This window comes from Crocuta crocuta, unplaced genomic scaffold, assembly GCF_008692635.1.
Source record: "Crocuta crocuta isolate KB4526 unplaced genomic scaffold, BGI_CrCroc_1.0 scaffold4, whole genome shotgun sequence".
In the NCBI taxonomy this organism is placed as follows: Eukaryota; Metazoa; Chordata; class Mammalia; order Carnivora; family Hyaenidae; genus Crocuta; species Crocuta crocuta.
The window spans coordinates 5215197-5236377 of NW_027529996.1; the positions used below are offsets into that span (position 1 = coordinate 5215197).

At 40.7% G+C, this 21181-nt stretch overlaps 1 long non-coding RNA gene across 1 annotated transcript in view; it reads right to left on the reverse strand.

The window, feature by feature from the left end:
- Positions 1-5275: 5275 nt before the first annotated feature.
- LOC144231052 (uncharacterized) overlaps positions 5276-21181 on the reverse strand; it is a 34769-nt gene continuing 18863 nt past the window's right edge. Inside the window, exons 2-3 of the long non-coding RNA XR_013334971.1 lie at positions 7844-7903; positions 5276-6082 (exon numbers count right to left, since the gene is read on the reverse strand). This is a non-coding gene — a long non-coding RNA (uncharacterized LOC144231052). The remainder of the gene's footprint in view (positions 6083-7843; positions 7904-21181) is intronic.

The window sequence follows — 21181 nt, forward strand, 5'->3', positions numbered from 1 at the left end:
AACATATTAAAAAGGAAGCAAACAACTTTGTGTTTGGTTGTGTCTCTTCCCCCTAAATATGAAAAACAGTACAGAAAGGCAGTACAGAAATACCATGTATGGTGGACTTCTGGCAGCTTTCTTAGAATCACAAGGCTGGAGAGAATTGGCCGGATGTTTTAGAAATGAAGATAGAGGCCCAGAGTGACCAAGCCATTCTCAGAAAGTTGCTCAGCAATGGTTGGTCAAGCAGGAAGTGCAACTGTGTCTCCAGACCTTTTGCTGTACCCTACTGGCGCTTCATCAGAATTGATCTGTAATGAACAGAAAGGGTTGCATCCCAAGCCTCATTAGTTTCTTTGACGTTTCTTTAAAAAGCCTACACTTTACATGAGTGGAAAGGTTTTGTGTTCAAAGAGAAACGGTGCAACCCAGAGAAGCTGCCCTTGATCCTACGGGCAGGTGGTTGGCTATGATCTCAAAGGTGATAACGGGACATTTCCTACCCCAGAGTCTTTCCTACTTCTCTTACCTCTGGCCTGAAAACTGTCCTATTATTATTTCCCAAAGCAAAGCTATTAACAGATGGAGGTTTCTCCTTCACACTTTGGCTAAAATGCAAACATTAACTGGGAATAAAACCTCCTACAATTATCAGCTATTGACATTCACCATCAGGGCTTTCAACCTTTTGGGGTTCATAGACATATTTTAGAATCTGATAAAATCTATGGCTCTTTTCCCCAGAAAATACACAGGCAAAGTTATAATGTCTTAGGGTCTTCACTGACCTCTGAAGCCCATCTTTAAAACCAGGTAAAGGACTCCTGTTTTGAAGTAAATTAGCTTGTCCTAATAGCTGGCTGGTCTTCACAAGCAGAGCCTAATGGGCCTGGAACTAAGTTTCCATGGGAGAAAAGAGCCCAGAAAGAGCTCCCTGAAGGAGTGAGAAGCCAAGATAGAGTCCTGAGCAAGCTCGAGGGAAGGGGACAAAGGAGAAGAATCAAAGAGAAGGATTCTCAGGGAGGTTTGGAGGGAGGCCAAAGATAAACTTCTTGACTTCATCGCCTTGTCTAGGGTTGGCATAATTATGATTTCCAGGCTTATTTAACTGTCTTAGCTGACCTTTGTCATTATTCTAAAGTCACACATCTTCTTGGAATCCTTCCCCAATACACACTGACTCTCAAAGGCAGCCCTGTGCTAGTGAATAAGATATCTAGCTGAGAGCTGAGTCCTTGTTTCCTGGCATCTTGCCATTTTATGCTGCTCACAGATCTTTTGGATCCCTAAAAGAGGTGGGAAGTTCCTTGCAATAAGCCGTGGGGAGATGATATATCACCAAACCCAGACATGATCTTGGCAAGCTTACCAGGTAGTGATGTATTGATAAACATCAAAAGAAATCATGAATTCCAAGAAAGAAAGTGATTTGGAGTAAATCCAGTGAGTCAGATTTTTCTTTTTTTTTTAAGACAGAAGGTGATTTGTATTGCCCAGCAGGACATGGTTAAGAAATGTGTTCGGGCTCCTCTGAGCAGTGGTAAGCCACAGAGAGGGACCTGAGCTGCCAGGACATATATTTGCCCTGGAGTCCCTAGCGGTTCCAAAGAAGTGAGTCTGGGATGAAGCTTAGGTGGTAACCAGCCATTTCAAAACGTGTAAAAAGTTGCAGCAAGTCATGGGCCACGTATCAGGACTCCACTAATGCCATTTCAATGGGCAGGTTGTCACAGACTGGGAATCCTTACAGGAGTTAAGGCAGAATGTGGGAATCCCTGTTAAAAGCAGCTGGGAAAGCGGACTGGATACTGGGAATCCAAGTGGCTGGCTGCTTAATTTATGCAAAATGTTCTATAGTCTGTACCACCAATGGCGTTGAAATGTAGCTAGTGCAACCAAGATGGACAAAGTCTACTTTCACAAAGTGATCCTTCCTGTTAGGACATAGGTAGTTTGGACAGACCATTGCTCCCATGATAACATGGAGGCAAAAGTAGATAAACAAAAAAAAAATTATATTAAAAGACATTAGAGAGCTGTGGACATGAATAAATCCAAGGGAATCAAATTCCAGAAAGGGATGAGTCCTTCATAGGTGAGAAGAGATGGGGGGCATCTAGGCACGTTTGCAAGTCAGGGTATGGCAGGAGGAACATAAAAGTGTCACGCACAGAGGGGCTCTGTGGGGCATGGAAAAGTTCCCCAAGCTCTGCACGCAGAGAATTCTATAACATAGCTCACTCTAGAGACATTTGCACAGGTCAAAATAATTTATTTTAATTTTCTTAAAAAATTTTTTAATGTTTAATTTTGAGAGAGACAGACAGACTGACAGTGGGAGCAGGGAAGGGGCAGGCAGAAAGGGAGACACAGAATCCGAAGCAGGCTCCAGCCGCTGAGCTGTCAGCGCAGAGCCCGATGTGGGGCTCGAAACCATGAACAGGGAGATCATGACCTGAGCCAAAGTTGAGCACTTAACTGACTGAGCCACCCAAGCCCCCCTTCAATTTTTTTAAGTTTATTTACTTATTTTGAGAGAAACTGATACAGTGTGGGTGGGGAAGGAACAGAGAAAGAAAGAAGGAGGATCCCAGGCAGGCTCCATGCTGCCAGCACAAAGCCAGATGTGGGTTCAGACTCAAAACCTGTGAGATCATGATCTGAGCCAAAATCAACAGTTGGATGCTTAACCGACTGAGCCACCCAGGCACCCTAGTCATGATCATTGTTAAATACTTGTGTCCTTTCTGAGAAACATACAATGGGTGTGTCTTCCAATAAGTGACATTTTAAGGTATGAAATGTAATAGTGGTCATGGCTTTTTTCCTCATGTAAGAAAGAAATTAGGTGTTGAGATCAAGAAATTTGAACAATTCAACTAAGGCTTTTCTCTTATTTCTTGAGACAAGGCTTTTTAAAAAATATTTTAATGTTTTATTTATTTTTGAGAGAGAGAGACAGCATGAGCATGGGATGGTCAGAGAAAGAGGGAGACACAGGATCTGAAGATAGGCTCGAACTCATGAACTGCGAGATCATGACCTAAGCCAAAGTCAGACACTCAACCGACTGAGCCACCCAGACATCCCAGAGACAAGGTTTTGAGAAAATGCTTTGATAGATTTTTGTGGCACAAATACAATGGAATATGAAATAGCCACTACAACTGTCACTAGAGTATTTTTATGGTCTAATTATTTATGATAAATAATTACGATGAAATGTTAAATGAAAATATAACAAAATGGGACTATTCCTTGAATAAACTTATATAAAAATTATATACACATGGAAGGCAATTTGGAAAAATATACCAAACATTATTAGGGGGAGCAGTATACGATTTTTTAAAGTGTGTATTTATTTTTGAGAGAGAGACAGAGACAGAGACAGAGTGTGAGCAGAGGAGGGGTAGAGAGAGAGGGAGACACAGGCTCCAGGCTCTGAGCTGTCAGCACAGAGCCCGACATGGGGCTCAGTGAACCACAAGATCATGCCCTGAGCTGAAGTCAGACACTTAACCAACCGAGCCACCCAGGTGTACTTAGAGGGACAGAATATGATTTTAATACAGTCATATCTGTGTGTGTATATCTGTATCTATATCTAATCTAAACCTATATCTGTAGATATGTTTCAGCAAAGAGCTTTGAGGGGTGCTTGTGTGTCTCAGTTAAGCATCAGAGTCTTGATTTTGGCTCGGGTCGTGACCTCACAGCTTGTGAGCTCGAGCCCCATATGGGGCTCTGTGCTGACTATGCAGAGCCTGCTTGGGATTCCGTCTCCCTCTCTTTCTGCCCCTGCCTCCCACACACACTCTCTCTCAAAATAAATAAACTAAAAATAACCTCCTCTGAAAAACTTTTAAATTGCAATCAGACATTGAGGGGCACAGAGCATGCTTCTGGGAAGGGAGAGCACACGAGCCATGGTGCTCAGGAGGGCTCATATAATTTCTGATTCTTTGCTTCAAAAAAATTCAAGAATGTAACAAGATGTCAGCTGATAAACCATTAAAATGAGCTCAGGAAGGTTTCAAAGAGTTGAATGACATTGCCATAACCAAACCCCCTTCATTTCTATGTAATTATTTATATGAATAAGAATTATAAGGACTTTCATATATAAAAATGGAATACATTAATATAAGTGGGCTGAGCACTGACTCACTCTGACATTAAGTACTGTTTATCGACAGAAATGAGTAGAGTCACTCCTATTTATTTAGAGATGCACTTCCAATTAAATTCACTTTTTATATTTAATGATTTGTGATATATTTATGTTAGTTTTACCAAAATTACAGTGGTAATAAAATTCATAAGACGTCTTTTGACTCTTCAGTCCTTTTGGTCATCGGAAATTATTTAAAGCATATTAAATGCCAGGCTTTACATATATCTATATATCTACATCTAAACATGTCTCTATCTATAGGTGTATCTACTATAGTAGAGAAAGTATGATGGCATGGTCAATAAAAGACTATAAGAATAAAAGTATAATAGGTTAAAATTATATGGAGGAAATCAGATGGAAATATGAGTCCAAAAGGAAAACAAATTGCTATAAAATCTCTAACTATTAAAGAAGGACTCGTTCATGTATAGTTTAAATAAGTGAATGAATGACTGTGAGTACCAAATCACAATAGCTTCTAGATTCCATTTAGTACCTTTAAAGAATCATGTAACAGTTCAATCAAAAAATGTCAGGGGTGCCTGGGTGGCTCAGTTGGTTAAGTGTCTGACTCTTGATTTCAGCTCAGGTCATGATCTCACAGTTGTTGATATTGAGCCCCATGTCTGGCTCTGCACTGAGCATGGAGCCTGCTTGGGATTCTCTCCTCTTCTCTCTCTCTCTCTCTCTCTCTCTCTCTCTCTCTCTTTGCTCTTCCCATACTCATGTGTGGTTTCTCTCTCTCTCACTCACTCAAAATAAGTATTTTAAAAATGTCAAAACACACAATATGCCAGGAAGTACGTACTTTGCAACAATTTAAACTCGCAATGAAAAATGTTAGATGTCTACTTAGAAATGAGTGAGGTTGCATTAAAGTTTATTTTGAGGGATGCCANATGGAGCCTGCTTGGGATTCTCTCCTCTTCTCTGTCTCTCTCTCTCTCTCTCTCTCTCTTTGCTCTTCCCATACTCATGTGTGGTTTCTCTCTCTCTCACTCACTCAAAATAAGTATTTTAAAAATGTCAAAACACACAATATGCCAGGAAGTACGTACTTTGCAACAATTTAAACTCGCAATGAAAAATGTTAGATGTCTACTTAGAAATGAGTGAGGTTGCATTAAAGTTTATTTTGAGGGATGCCAAGCCAAAAAGGTTGAGGAATATGTTGTGTGACATGAGGTTCGAGTCTGCCAGGCAGCTGTGGTGATGTTACCAAGCCACCAAGAAAGGAGCAAAGTTTGTCTCCAGCCCAGTTCTGGTTGCTAGTACTCGCAACTGAGACTGAGCCTGAGCTCACAGGTCAGGCAGGAAATGGTCCTTAGCATGAGGGGTGCGAGGGAGCAGAGTCTGGGAAGTCAGGTTACTGCTGGCTGTTTGGCACAATACTTGCTTCTTCCTCCTTCCCTGCTGCTTGGGGTCAAGTGGTGAACAGTAGCTCAAAGGGAAAGCTGCAGACCTCAAGCTTCTCCCTGCTCTGAAGCCCTCCCCTCCACCGAGAGCCTCTAGCCCAGGTGGCTGCATATCACCAAGTTCCCTGGGACCCCCTACCCCACTCCAGCTGTTTTCAGCTCTTACGAAGCTGACCTTCTCTTCCTCCAAAAACGTGGTCCGCCTGTGTAGAATCACCTGGCGCACCTGTAAAAAGTGAACAGTTTTTGGTCTCACAACAGACCTGGCATCCCTGGGGAGTGAGACCTGGGATTCCACATGATTAACTCTTCAGAATAAGATTTACTTCTTTGCCTTAGCTCCTTTTGTCCTGCAAATAATGATAAGTTTCTTTGCTTACGACGGAAACTTGAGGTTGAGAGTTTGGATGTTAAACACTAGCAAATGGAGACATGCATCTAAATAGATTTCAGCCTGTTGTATTCTTGGACGACTAACAGATACTGGGGACTTCTTGGCTTTAACCTGAAAGAGCAGGAAGAAAAGAATAATGTTCAGAGCAAGATAAAATGCATGTTCAAAAGAAAAAAACAAACAGGAAAATCACAAAGCAAGCTGTCTTCTAATCTGATTCTTCAGACCATGACATTGGACAAATGTGCAGCACTGACAAAAGAGCAGATGGTCTCCAGCACTGTACCTAACGCAGAGTTGGATGCCATCCCAGTCCTGTTGTGTTGGAGTTTGAACTAGACCAACACAATCATAAGCAGAGGCCAAGAATGGGTGCTCTGTTCCGGGGAAGCTTAGGAAGGAACCAGGAGCTTTGGGTTCTGCATTTAGCAGAGTCAGATTCAAGGCCAGCTGATTCTGTGAGGGAGCCTGAAAGAAAGGTCTGTGAACAGAGCTGGGCAGATGGATCCCTTTGATAGCATAGAATGGGGCTTACCTAAAGAGTCTGGTGAAATGGAGGGAGGCAAACTTACGATCTTTCTCCAATTTCCTACTTTTAAAATCCAGCAACTATCTCTGAGTTAGCATGTCCAAATTCTCTGATCAGCTTCTTAAGCCAGGTTTGAAATGCAGGCCACGACCCTTGGTTTTTCCTAAGTTTACTACCTGCTGCCTTGTAGCACTGGCCATCAGAGTGATGTTTTCATTATTTAAAATAATTCAGGCAAGTCACAAATGTTTACTTTCTGCCAGACCCGACAAGCTTGGCTCCCTTCTTCTAGCATAGAAGACTCACCTCTTTGTGCTATTGAGAAGGGAAAACTCAATCCCAGGAGGAGCCCCATAAGAATGGGATAAAAGAAAACATTCTGTGTAGTTCTAGCTTTGGGGAGGGTGGTATTCTCAGAAACATCCATCTATTTTTCTGGGCTACAGAAGAATTTTGAACATTTTTGGAGAATTATCTTTGCTTCTTTGATTCCACAACACTCCCTTCTCTATTACCGTCTTGTTTTTTAAAATAATTTAGTGAATTAAAATAGTTTGTTTTGGGAAATCAGGGAAGAATTTTGTGATGCTTCTGGGGGTGAAATGGAAAGCCTTGTGACTGATAGAAGCAGGAACGAGAGTTGCTACTCTTAGACTAGAAATATCTGAGAGTGGTCTACAAGGTTCTGAGAGTCTTCAGCCCTGGACCCTGGGAAGGGTAATACTTGGATTTCTAGCCCAAACACAATTTGTTTCTAGCCATTTTATTTTATTTTATTTTATTTTATTTTTGTGTCTCACTTTCATGTGCAACATTCTTTCCACTTATTATGTTTACTTAAGAATTGTTTTCACCTACCAAAGCAAATGGGTAGATCTAGATATGGGCTACAATGTTTTATTTTTCTTGTTCTCTATTCACATTGTTCCCTTTCTCACTTTAAGAGAAAATCATTGTTTTCTTACCTATTCATCCTCAGTCTGAACCACTTATGCCTTGTTAGATTATGGATGCATTTACTCAGTTGACAAATACGAAAGGAGCACTTGTTATGTTCTCAGAACCAGGCTAGGTCTCGGATAGAGGCAGATGTGTTTCCTACCCTCCAGAAGCTCCCATTCGACTAGAATTCCCCACATGTTTCTCTCAGGACCGCTATATAGACCTCCTGGGCAATGAAATTCTCTTATTTATGTGCCATTAAGGGCTGCTAGGGGCATTTCTTGGCCTGTACTTTTTTTTATTCTGGCTATTTTTTTCCAAGGACCAGAGGCAAGGCACTTCAGCCCTTTCCTTTTTCCACCAGGAATGAGGCTTGAGGGATCCTCACGGTCTTTTTTCACCTGACTCACAGGGACACCACAGAAGAGTTCTCCTGGAATGCGTGGAAGCTGATGAAGCACCTGAAATAAACAAAAGCAATCATAGTTACATACCCAGAGTAGATGGAGATGTCTGACTACAGCCAAGTAGATAAATATGTTCTTGGGCGTTTAGCTGCAATCCTGGGGATTATTGAACAAATCTCCCTTCGTGAGAGCAGCTGTAAATCAAATAACATAAGGCCTTCATGACACAAGGGGGATAACTCTGCATTACCAAATAGATTTGAAAATATCCCAGCTCAATGCACAATGGGGGAGCTCCGGATAGCCAGCCTGGCACTACATGTTTGTGGCCCTTCCAGCTTCACGCTCTTCACCCTCATGCGGCTCTCCACTCCCAGCGGTGAGGAAGGGACTCACTTGGCTGACTTGATGAATGTCTTTCCTTTTTCAGGTGTGGAGAGTTGAATTTATTATAATGTTCAGCTCGTTGCACACTTTTATCATTGTCAGTACACAGCCCCTTTCATTGGTTTGGTGTTGTTTTTCCCTTATATCTCATTCCCTACGTTCACTCCCTTTCCTCTATAGGTATTTGTTCTTACAAATTGCATATTGCCTGGTCTTCAGGTATTCTTTCCATCTTTTAATTTTTTTAATGTTTTATTTATTTCTGGAAGAGAGAGAGAGACAGCGGGAACAGGGGAGGGTCAGAGAGAGAGAGGGAGACACAGAATCTGAAACAGGCTCCAGGCTCTGAGCTGGCTGTCAGCACAGAGCCCGACGCGGGGCTCGAACCCACGAACCGTGAGATCATGACCTGAGCCGAAGTCGGACACTTAACCGACTGAGCCACCCAGGTGCCCCTCCATCTTTTAACCATGTTCAAATATCATGGAAAGTTGAATGTACATGTACCCTCCTATACCAGCCACCTAGAATCAAACATTTCCTAACATTTTGCTTGCTCAACTCTATCTAAGCATTTGAAAGTAAGTTGTAGATATCCTTAAGTCACGCCTAAATGCTTCAACGTGCTTCTTATAAAGATAAGGTCATTCTCCAGAAAGAAAATGTCATCGCATACCTACCAATATTGATAGTGATTATATAATTTAATCTAATATACAGTCCATATTCAAATTGCCCTAATTACTAAAAATGTTCTTATAGGTTTTTTTTAAATAAAGTTTATTTATTTATTTTGAGAGAGAGAAAGCAAGAGAGTGAGAGCATGTGTGCAAGTGCATGTGAGAACGGGGAAGGGACAGAGAGAGAGGGAGAGGGACAATCCCAAGCCGACTCTGCACTCAGTGCAGAGCCCAACATGGGGCTCAATTCCATGAGCATGCAGTCATGACCTCAGCCAAAATCAAAAGTCATTTCTAAACCAACTGAGCCACCCGGGTTCCCCTCTTACAGTTTTTTTTAATCAGAATTTGATCAATTACACATGGTGTCTAATTAAATCTTTTTCATTTCTTCTACTCTAGAATGGCCTCTTTCTTTTAAAAATAACATTGACTCTTTGAAGAGATGTTTTCATTTGTCTTGTAGAATGTCCTTCATTCTGGATTTGTCTGATTGATTTCTCAAGGTGTTTAATTTGTTCCTTTATGTTTTGTAATTCTTGTAAACTGAAAGTTGGATCTAAAGACTTGATTAGCTTCAGGCTAAATTTCTGGCAAGCATACCTCATATGTGATTTTGTGTGCTTAGTATTGCATCCTTTCAGAAGGCTCATAATTTCAAAATAGTCCAATGTCTGATTATAATGTTAAATTTGATCACTTGGTTAAAACGATCACTGTGAGATCTTTGCATTGCGAAAGTACAGTTTACGCTTTGCAATTTAACAAGAAATACGTGGGGATGATTCTTTGGTGCACTTGAACATGCTGGTCTCCAATAACCTCTCCCTGAATAATGTTAACATCCATCAGTGATTCTTGTTTCGATAAATGATCTTATTGGCAGTTGTAGAATTGTGATATTCTGCTGCTGGGATCCTTTCTACATGTATTTGCTGGAATTGTTCTATAAAACAGAGCTTTTCTTTATTGACAGTGGATAAACTCACGTCTACTACTTCATAAAAAGGTAGAGTAAGATACTTAATTATTTCCCTTTAACGACCAGCTTTTGGAGTAATGGGTTATGTAATAGTCACCTCCAAAGATGAAAAATGAACTTTTTCTTCTCTTTTTATTTTACTTCATAATTTGAATATTGGTATAAACCTATGGGCATTTTTTAATTCAAGATTTTACAACCAATTACAGTCATTTTTCTTTTAATGCTCAAATTTGTGTTTCCTGCCAGGACCCTGATTAATAGACAATATACCCTGGACACCACTATACATCACTACATAGAGATCATCTTCATTCTTTTATATGGCTGTATAGTATTCCATTGTGTGAATGGACCATAGTTGGCTCACTTTTTTTGTGCGCCAACTTTGACATCACATTGATGCCTCAGGAGTCAATATGATTGGAATCACCTGCTTTTTCTTTTCTAGTGGGCAAGATTAAGCAATGTCACTTAACCTCTCTGTGCTTCAGGTGTCTCATCTGTAAAATGGGGACAATAGGGTTGTTGTGGAGATTTGATGAGTTATCATATGTAAAGCTCTCAGAATAGTGGCTAATGAATATTAAGTGCTCAGTAACTCTTAGCTATCATAATAATAGCAATTGTGATAATGTAACATTTGCCAGTTATTTTTAAAATGTTTATTTATTTATTTTGAGAGAGAGAGAGGAGGGAAGTGTCAGAGAGAGGAGGAGAGAAAGAACATGGGACTCAATCCCATGAACTGTGAGATCATAACCTGAGCTGAAATCAAGAGTCAGATACTTAACCATCTCAGCCACCCAGGTGCCTCTGTTTGTCAATTATTATTATGACCATTATAACCTTCACTAGTCTCCTCTTCTGCTTGCTACAAGCCCCTGGGCAGTGTGAAGATGAGCAGAAGCTTTGAAAGTGGGACAGCGTGATTTAATGAAAAGAGCACTGGGCTTGGAGCCCTGAGGTCTGGATTCTAGTTCCTGAATTACTTCTAGCCACTTGGGTGATCCTGGAGGAGTCATGAAACTCTCCTGATGTTTCCTAAATAAAGAAGGAGCTGGAAAAAGGAGCTTAATTCTCCCCCCTGCTCTCTGTTCTGTGTGTTTTACTGGATGACTTGTTTCATACTGGCCAGAGGAGAGGAAAATCTGCTCTGAAAGCTGGGGACCCCGCCACCATCTGTCATTTGAGGATGACAGAAAGCCTCTGGCTTTCTTCCATTCTGTGGTCTTGTAATGCACCAAAATTAGAATACAGATTGCTCAAGATCTTTAGTCCTGGAAGGAATGGAGGGAAGGAGAGAGAAAGAGGAAGAGAGGGAGAGAGAAGAAGACAGAGGAAGAGGAGGAGGAGAAGAAAGTGGAGAAGAAGGAGGAGTAGGAGGAGAAAAGAGGGAGGAGAAGGAAGAAAAATTTAGCTGCTTCTCTCAGTTTCTTGGAAGTAGAGTGCTTTTATTGTTTCCGCAAATGGGTTCTATGCCTGCCTGTACACAATGTGGACATCTCCGAGTGAAGTTCATGTTCAAAAAAACCAGTTAAGTCCTGAGCTTCTGATCTTTAAAAAGGTGCTTTTTGGAAAGTTAATGCCTGAGATCTCAACATGCCCCTGGAACATTCCAAACTTATGGCTGTCCAGCCCCAGCAGTAACAGCAAGATTTGGGTTAAACTTTTAAATTGCAAGGAGTGTCTCAAGGCGGTCGTTTTTGTGGTGTGAGGAACACTGTGTGACCTCTACCTCTGGAAGCCCAAGCATAGAATTAATGAGAGGTTTCATGGGCGCCTGAAATAAAGTCTTACCAAGAATGTGTTCCTCTCATTTTTGTGTGTTCTCTTGAGACCCTTCAAATTGGTGGTCAGATTGAAACCTTCAAAATTCCCTTTATAAACTCTGCCTGGGCAATGAGAAAGAATGAAATCTTGCCATTTGCAGCAACACGGATAGAACTAGAGGGTATTATGCTAAGTGAATAAGTCAGTCAAAGAAAGACATATCATATGTTTTCACTCATATGTGGAATTTGAGAAACTTAACAGAAGACCATGGGGGAACAGAAGGGGAAAAAATAGTTTCAAACAGAGAGGGAGGCAAACCATAGGGCACGTTTATAAATTTTATCTTTAATGTTTTATTTATTTCTAGGAGAGAGAGAGAGAGACAACGTGAGCAGGGGAGGGTCAGAGAGAGAGGGAGTCACAGACTCTGAAACAGGCTCCAGGCTCTGAGCTGGCAGTCAGCACAGAGCCCGACGCGGGGCTCGAATCCACGAACCGCGAGATCATGACCTAAGCGAAAGTCGGACGCTTAACCGACTAAGCCACCCAGGCGCCCCAACCATAGGGCACGTTTAAATACAGAGAACAAACTGAGGGTTTTGGGTTGGGGGCGAATGGGTGATAGGCATTGACAAGGGCACTTATTTGGATGAGCACTGGGTGTTGTATGTAAGCGATGAATCATGGGAATCTACTCCTGAAGCCCAGAGCACACTGTATACATTGTGTGTTAACTAACTTGACAATAAATTATATTTAAAAAACCCAAACAACTCTGCCTGGGGCTTGGACACTTCTTTGTATGTGTGTTATACTTCAATGAAAATTTTTATAAAGAAAAACAACCCTGCTTCAGTCTTACTTTCTCTAGGATAAACCTAACATACCCATCATTCTTTATCTTTAGCATTTCCCCAAACACTCAGCACTTAAGAAGGCTTTGCTTCGATTTCCAGAATTGACAAACTGTAGTTTAGTGAAGAGAGCCCTCAGTTCCGAGTCAGCATCCCTGACTCTGGAACTACGTGGTTCTTTCACATAGGAGCTGCCCCTTGTTGGGCAGGACCCTTGACCTTGTTATGGCTCTATTCTTTCAGCTATGAGACCGGTGAAACATGGATTGTCATGAAATGTGTTGTCATGAAGATCAAATAAGACAATGGATATGAAAAATGATTCATTAACTATAGACATATAAGAAAATTTACAATTAAGCTTTATACGTTTTTGTTATTTTTGTCTGGTCTGGTCTGGTCTGGTCTACCCTCTGCTGCCCACAGTTCGATTTCCACCCAAGAGTCAGAGGGATTCTGTGAACCTGTCATGTCTCTCTTCAGCCCCAGTGACCCCACTTCTCTCTGTGCCCTCTCTGCTCCTCATTGCCTCTCTAATTTCAGTTCCTGTTACTGCCCCCTGCTCGTGGTCTCCCAACACGCTGGATTTCCCGTGAGTTTGAAGCCTCCAGTTTTGGTCCTGACTCTAAGCCTTAGCAACATACATTCCTGAGAATACTTTCCTCCCAAACTTCCTTCAAGTCTTTGCTTTTCACTGAGGTCTGTTTTGGCCATTGTTATAGTTGTCACCCCAGCCTTCCCTAACCCTCCTTCCTGCTTTATGTTTTTACATTGCTTATAAACTTCTAATAGATTATGTATAAATAATACACTTATTTTTTTTTATTATCATTTGTTATTCCCTACAAGACATAAGCTCCACAAAAGCAAGGATGTTTGTCTGTTTTGTTAACTGGTGCATCCCCAACGCCTAGAACACAGCTTGACACATAGCAAGCTTTCAATAAATATTTGCCAAATGAATGAATGAAGACAGTTTCAGGCTCACAATTGGATAATGGATGTAACTTAGATTTCTGGATAGTTTCCCAGACATAACTAGTAAGAGTGAGCCCTATTGGAAAGTCTGTGTGCCTTCTGTACCTTCCCCCGGGATCTTGACCACCTTGGAAGGTATTTGTATAATCTCTGCATGGTTCAAAATCAAGGAATGCTGTTTCTATTCCAAAGACCTGTGGAGAGGCAGTAAATGCCACAGAGATGTTCTTTGGAGAAATAGAACCTGGACCATATAAGGCAAATTTGACCTGAGGCACTGGTCTATTCTATGTTATTATTTCCCCATCTGGGTTTGTAGCATTTTCTTCAGCAGCCTGTAATTTCTTCTTNGGCTCGAACCTACGAACGTGAGATCATGACCTAAGCGAAAGTCGGACGCTTAACCGACTAAGCCACCCAGGCGCCCCTTGCAGGTTCTTAAAAGGCAGAATGATGAGCTCATAGCATTCCCCAAACTGTGTGCCAGGGAACACTAGTTCTAGGAAACGCTTATCTGTGTTCAAAAAAGAATAAGGGTTCCACAGTTCTGATTCATAGTACATGTTTGCATGTTAAAGTCTCTGAGGAGTCGCATAGCTTACTATAAATAAAGGATGGGTGGCCTGCTTAATAGTTATTCATTTATTGGACTAGGGAAACCCTTTTTCACTGTATACCTGTTAACACTCTACCCCACTTCCAGAGAATATAAAGGAGTACTAACATTTATGGAGTTTTACCTAATATTTTATTAAAATACCAGGCACTAAAATAACATGTGTACACCAGATCAATGACATCATGACAGATTGTTTTTAAAACCTAGGCAATATTGAATTCTGCTCCGGTATATTCATTTATTTGAAATAACACATTGACATTAAAAGACCCTACCTATTTTATGGCCATGATTAAGGCCTTTCAAACTTTCATTTCCCATAGATCTCATGCCATCTCATATACATTTTATTTTGCCACTAAGTCCTGTTCAGTACTCTGCAAACTTACCTAAGGAACGAAATCCATGTGTGGAGTACCCATTATGTTAATGATATATTGTCTGTGGTCCTGCAGTTCTTTATTGATTTCTTATCAGTTAAGAATGAATGAAGCTCTGCTCCTTACTTTATGCCAAGAATTCCATTAGGCACAATGAAGACACCAGGGGAACAAAATGGGACTAGATCATGGAGCTTGCACTCTGGTATTGCTAGACGAAGACAAGTAAACTTACCAAACAATCAAATGCTGAGACAGGGGTTTTAAAGGGAGAGAGGAGAAGAGGAAGTAGAATAAGATGTGTGTGAAGGTATTTCCTACTTGTGGTGAGGTGGCCAGGAGAGAAGGATGCTCTGAGGTAAGGACATTTAAACTGAGGTGTATTTGATGATAAGGAGCTGGGCTTGACAAGACCAGGAAAAAGAACATTTGTTTTAGGCAGAGAGAATGGCACGCCTAATGGCTTAGCTGCGGGAAGCAACTTGCTAACAATTGAAAGAAGGTCACATGGTTGTCTCCTAGTGTCCGTGTGAGCCACATGATGAGGGGAAGGGGGCAGACAATGCAAAGGGGCGAATCACTCAGGACTTTTGAGGCCATGGATTGGACTTCGAGAGAGCAATATGCTCAAATTTATGTTTTAAGGAAACTTCCCCAAAGTAGAATACACCCCAATGTACTAAAATTTTTACTAAGTGAACAATGGACATTTTAGAATGCTTTTAACAATCTAAACAATACAGATAATATATTTCTCCTCCGCTTTATTCCAGACATACAATATCCTCCAATCCTATGTGAACCACTGGGTCTTGGTGAAATGTTATCATTCTACTCTGTATTTTTTTTTTAATTTTTAAATTATTTTTAAAAAATTATTTATTTTTTAATTTACATCCAGGTTAGTTAGCATATAGTACTATAATGATTTCAGGAATAGATACCAGTGACTCATCCCCTATATATAACACTCAGTGCTCACCCCAGCAGGTGTCCTGCCCAGTGCCCCTCACCCATTTAGCCCATCCCCCCATCCACATCCCCTCCAGCTACCCTCAGCTTGTTCTCTGTATTTAAGAGTCTCTTATGTTTTGTTCCCTTCCTTGTTTTCATATTATTTTTGCTTCCCTTACGTTCATCTGTTTTGTATCTTAAATTCCTCATANCTAATTTTCTGACTGGCTAATTTCACTTAGTGGCAAATGGCAAGATTTCATTCTTTTTGATTGCTGGGTAATACTCCATTGTGTGTGTGTGTATATGTATATATATATGTACATATACATATATGTATATATATGTACATATATGTACATATATATACATATACATATACATATACACACACACACCATATTTTCTTCATTCATTCATCCATCGATGGACATTTGGGCTCTTTCCATACTTTGGCTATTGTTGATAGCACTGCTATGAACAATGGGTGCATGTGTCCTTTCAAAACAGCACACCTGTATCCCTTGGATAAATACCTAGTAATGCAATTGCTGGGTCATAAGGTAGTTCTAGTTTTAAGTTTCTGAGGACCCTCCATACTGTTTTCCAGAGTGGCTACAACAGTTTGCATTTCCACCAGGAGTACAAAAGAGATCTTCTTTCTTCGCATCCTCGCCAACATCTATTGTTGCCTGTGTTGTTAATTTTACCCATTCTGACTGGTGTCAGAATTTGTATTTCCCTGATGATGAGTGATGTTGAGCATTTTTTCATGTGTCTGTTAGCCATCTGGATGTTTTCTTTGGAGAAGTGTCTATTCATGTCTTTTGCCCATTTCTTCACCAGATTATTTGTTTTTTGGGTGTTGAGTTTGATTAAGTTCTTCATAGATTTTGGATACTAGCTCTTTATCTGATGTGGCATTTGCAAATATCTTCTCCCGTTCTGTTGTTTGCCTTTTATTTTTGCCGGCTGTTTCCTTCACTGTGCAGAAGGTTTTTATTTTCATGAGGTCCCAATAGTTCACTTTTGCTTTTGTTTCTCTTACCTCTGGAGACATGTTGAGTAAGAAGTTGGTGCATCCATGTCAAAGAGGTTTTTGCCTGCTTTCTCCTCTAGGATTTTGATGGCTTCCTGTATTATGTTTAGGTCTCTCATCCATTTTGAGTTTATTTTTGTGTATGGTGTAAGAAAGTGGTCTAGGTTCATTTTTCTACATGTCGCTGTCTGGTTTTCCCAGCATCATTTGCTGAAGAGACTGTCTTTAGTCCATTGGATATTCTTTCCTGCTTTGTCAGAGATTAGTTGGTCATACATTTGTGGGTCTCTTCTGTTCCACTGACCTGAGTGTCTGTTTTTGTGCCAGTACCATGCTGTGCTCTTTTTTCTTTAAAAAATATTTTAATGTTTATTTATTTTTGAGAGAAAGAGACAGAGAGAGAGAGAGCAGGAGAGGAGCAGAGAGAGGGAGACACAGAATCTGAAACAGTCTCCTGGCTCTGAGCTGTCAGTACAGAGCCTGATGCAGGGCTTGAACCCACAAGCTGTGAGATCATGACCTGAGCTGAAGTTGGATGCCTAACCGACTGAGCCACCTAGGTGCCCCATACTGTCTTGATGATTACAGCTTTGTAATACATCTTGAAGTCTGGGATTGTGATGTCTCCAGCTTTGGTGTTCCTTTTCAAGATTGCTTTGGTTATTTGGGGTCTTTTCTGGTTCCATTTACAAATTTTAGGATTGTTATTCGAGTCTGTAAAGAATGTTAGTGTTATTTTGATAGGGATGGTTCTACTCTGTGTTTTGTACATGTGTCTCCACAGCTAGGCTCTCTATGCCTCTTTGCTTTAGAGGACACCAATAGCCTGGAGCACACATGTGGATTTTGAGGTCAAAGTCTACCTTTTACAGTCTGGGAGCTTTTTTGGGGGGGTCTACCCATACCATGACCTTTCCTTCTTCCAATCTCCCAAACCATCCTCTGATCTCCATTCTACCCATTCTTGAGTATAGTTCACCTAGAAATCCCGTTAAAGTGTTAATAGGTAATGATCATGTTAAATGAAGTGCATTGAAGTGTGATCTTAACTAAAGCATTTATAATTTTGAAGACAATTCTTTAGGGCAGTCTTGGCACCTAAGGCATAAAGAGAAGAGCCATAGGGTAAGTGAGTGGGGTAAGGGGGATTCCTGCTCTGGGTGCTTTTAGAGGGTTCCCCATATTAGAAGGACACACACAAAATAAATTTATTAAGTCATACACGGGTGTCTTCGCCTTGGAATTCTGTGCTCAGTGTTGGCACAGTATGATCCATAACCCTAAATATCCACTATCATTACTGACACCATTCAGGCTCCAGGGAGATACTTTTCTGCATTTCTTACCCTGTGCTCCTGAAACATTGGCAGCTAGACCTAAAGTTTGTGGGTTGTTTTACTGCTAAAGTCAGAGATAGACACTACTTTGATATGTAGGAAGGATGTGAGCAATGGAAGAGCTGAAGTGTGGCAAAACGAATTAATCAACTTTTCAAATCTCTCCTCTCAGAAAGCATGAGTCCAAGAGGTTCCTGGGTGTGACTGACTTTGGTTAGTCATCTGACTTTGGCTTAGCTCATGATCTTGTGGTTCGTGAGATCAAGCCCTGTGTCAGGCTCCATGCTGATAACGTGGATCCTGCTTGGGATTCTCTTTCCCTCTCTCTCTGCCTGTCCACTGCTCACGTGCAAGTGCTCTCTCTCGCTCGCTCTCTCTCTCTCTCAAAATAAATAAATATTGAAAAATTAGGTTTTACTTTTCTAAATATTTTGCATTTACTATAATTTATAGAATTTGATAAAAGCCTGTTTAAATTTTATAGACTTTGAAATTGGAAATATTTTAATCTTTTAGATTACTGAGAATAAGTACAAATTGCAATTGGGATAAAAAATTAAAAATACAAAACTTCCCCTATCTGAGTGGCTCAGTTGGTTGTGTCCAACTTTGGCTTAGGTCATGATCTTACAGTTCCCTTGTTCGAGAGTTTGAGCACCACATGGGGTTTGTGCTGACAGCTTGGAGCCTGCTTTGGATTCTCTGTCTCCCTCTCTCTGCCCCTCCCTGCCTCTGTCTCTTTCTAAAAATAAATAAACATTTAAAAAAATACAAGACTCCACAAAAGTGGAGTTCAGAGAAAAGGCTATAAAGGAAAAATAAGTAAATCTACAAAGATGCCATCTGCTTAAGTTTTTAAAAACTGTTAAAAAGTAAAGTGATCAGGCTTCTGTTACTCTGACCCACAAAAATTGGCAAGTAGGACATTACAAATTCTTTTTAAGTCAGGTTTTTGAGGTATAATTTACATGTAGGAACAGTCACTCTTTTTAAGTATTCAGTTTTATGTGTTTTGCAAAATGTATCCTATTACGTAACCATGACCCCTATCAAGATATAGTGTTTTCCATCAACCTGGCAAAATCTCCTGTGTCCCTTTTTGGTCAATCCCTTTGCTCTCTTCTCCCTGCTCCTGGAAACCTTTGATTTGATTTCTGTCCCTATAATTTTGTCTTTTTCAGAATGTCGTGTGAATGGAATTCATACAGTATATAATCTTTTGTGTCTGGCTTCTTAGCATAATCCTTTAGAGAGTCATTCATGTTTTTGCAAGTATTGATAGATCATTCTCTTTTATTGCTGAGTATTATTCCATTACATGGAGGAACTACAATTTGTTTAGCCATTCACCAGTTGATGGACATCTGGGTCCTTTCCAGTTGGGGGAGATTATGAATAAAACAGCTATAAGCCTTCTACATAGGTCTTTGTGTGGATATTAAGTTTTAATTTCTCTTGGGTAAATACCTAGGAGTGGTTTGCTGGGTCATATGGAAAGTGTGTGTTTAATTGTGTGAGAAACTGCCAAAGTATTTTCTGTAGTGGGTGTCCATTTTGCCCTCTGCCAGCTGTGTGTGAGAGTTTCCCTTACTGTGCACCCTTGCTGGCACTTTGTAGGATAAGGTGTTCTCTTTCTTTCTCTTTCTCTCTCCCTCCCTTCCTCCCTTCCTTCCTTCCTTCCTTCCTTCCTTCCTCTCTCTCTCTTTTTCTTTCTTCCTCCCTCTTTCTTTCTTTCTTCTTCTCTCTTTTTCTTTCTTCCTCCCTCTTTCTTTCTTCTTTCTTTCTTTCTTTCTTTCTTTCTTGCTTTCTTTCTTTCTTTCTCTCTCTCTCTCTCTCTCTCTCTCCCTCCCCCTCTTCCTTCCTCCCTGCCTGCCTTCCTTCCTGTCTTCCAACTTAGTCATTTTAATAGGAGGAGCATTCTCTAATCAAAACAGCTAAATTGAGCAAAAAAATGATTCTCATCAACAACACAACTCAACTAGTTCAGATGAAATCTTGCAGTCTCATCCTACTGGTTGACATGATAAGAATATGTGCAGGCCTCCACTTGTTCTATTGCCCAGGTCCCACAAATGGTAGTGATGAGGCTGTACTGCCTACATCCTTTTCTTTCCTTCCAAAGTTGACCCTTAGAGGAGGTGTGTTGCTCTGTGGTCTGAGACACTTCCTGGTGAAGAACAGCTACCACCTCGCTCTGCAGCACCTTGTGGTGGAGGTGGAGACATCTGGATTCAACCTGTCCTCTGCCTGCACTGTTCCCTCTACAAGTGGGGTGAGAGAAGAGTCAGCATGCCACTCTGAGAGGCTGTGAATAAACTTAGAAATAATATTTGTCAGTAACTTACTATTTATTTACTAGAATATTTTATGCAAATCAGACTTTGAAAGAGCCTGAGAAGTATTTGGGGAAAAAATCCAGTTCTTGTCATTATGATATAAACAACCAAAATCAGTTTTAGGTCATATTTTTGAGATATGAAGTAACAGAAAGCTGTAGTTAACTAATGTGACAATCAAAAGAATATTAAAATCAATTTTTTGTACAAGGTTACAAGTATCTATGGAAATTTTAGTGCACAAAAGCCAGGAACTATAGTCTTGGGGGTGGTCAATATGCCATGTGGAGAGGCTGCCGGCCCCCGGTCTAGAAGACAGGACTTGTGTTTAGGTAGCTTTCTGTGTAGAAGACAGAGCACAGCTCCACGTGCCACCTAATGGAATGGTGAGTGATGCTGTGAACAGGCTGTGAGCAGTTGAGCCTTCATTCCCCTCACTGTCATTATGAGAAGGTGTATGGGATGCAGCAAACGGCAGCATGCTCTATTTTCCCATCACTGGTGAGACCTTGGGTAGAAGACCTACACAGCCTTCTAGTCAGTGAAGAGTTCAGCTTTAGGATCCCTAAATCCTGGAAGCATGGCATTGGAGATGGCTGGCCTGTGATGGACATTGGTCAGCCTCTCCTAATAGGGGAGAGGAGATGAGTCTGAGGCTATCTCATTTACTCTGACTCAAAACTTTTTAGTAGATTGTAAAGAATGACAATAGGAAAAAATGTACTTCCTCATTTTCAAATTCGGCAAAAAAGGCACTCAATAGATCAAGATGTTGTCTCTTCCTAACCACAAGAATGTGTCCCCACAGGAGCAGTGATGTTTTGTGATCTACCATCAGCAGGCTGGAGTATAAAAACCCTGACCTGGCATTTGGGGAACCTTTGCATAGTTAAGGGCACTCATCTCTCCTCTCAGTTATTCCTTTCTTTGGGGATCACAAAATCCTTGAGAAATGTCAAGCTTTCTTTTCATATTTTCTTTATTGAATGCAAAATCTCAACTATTTTTTA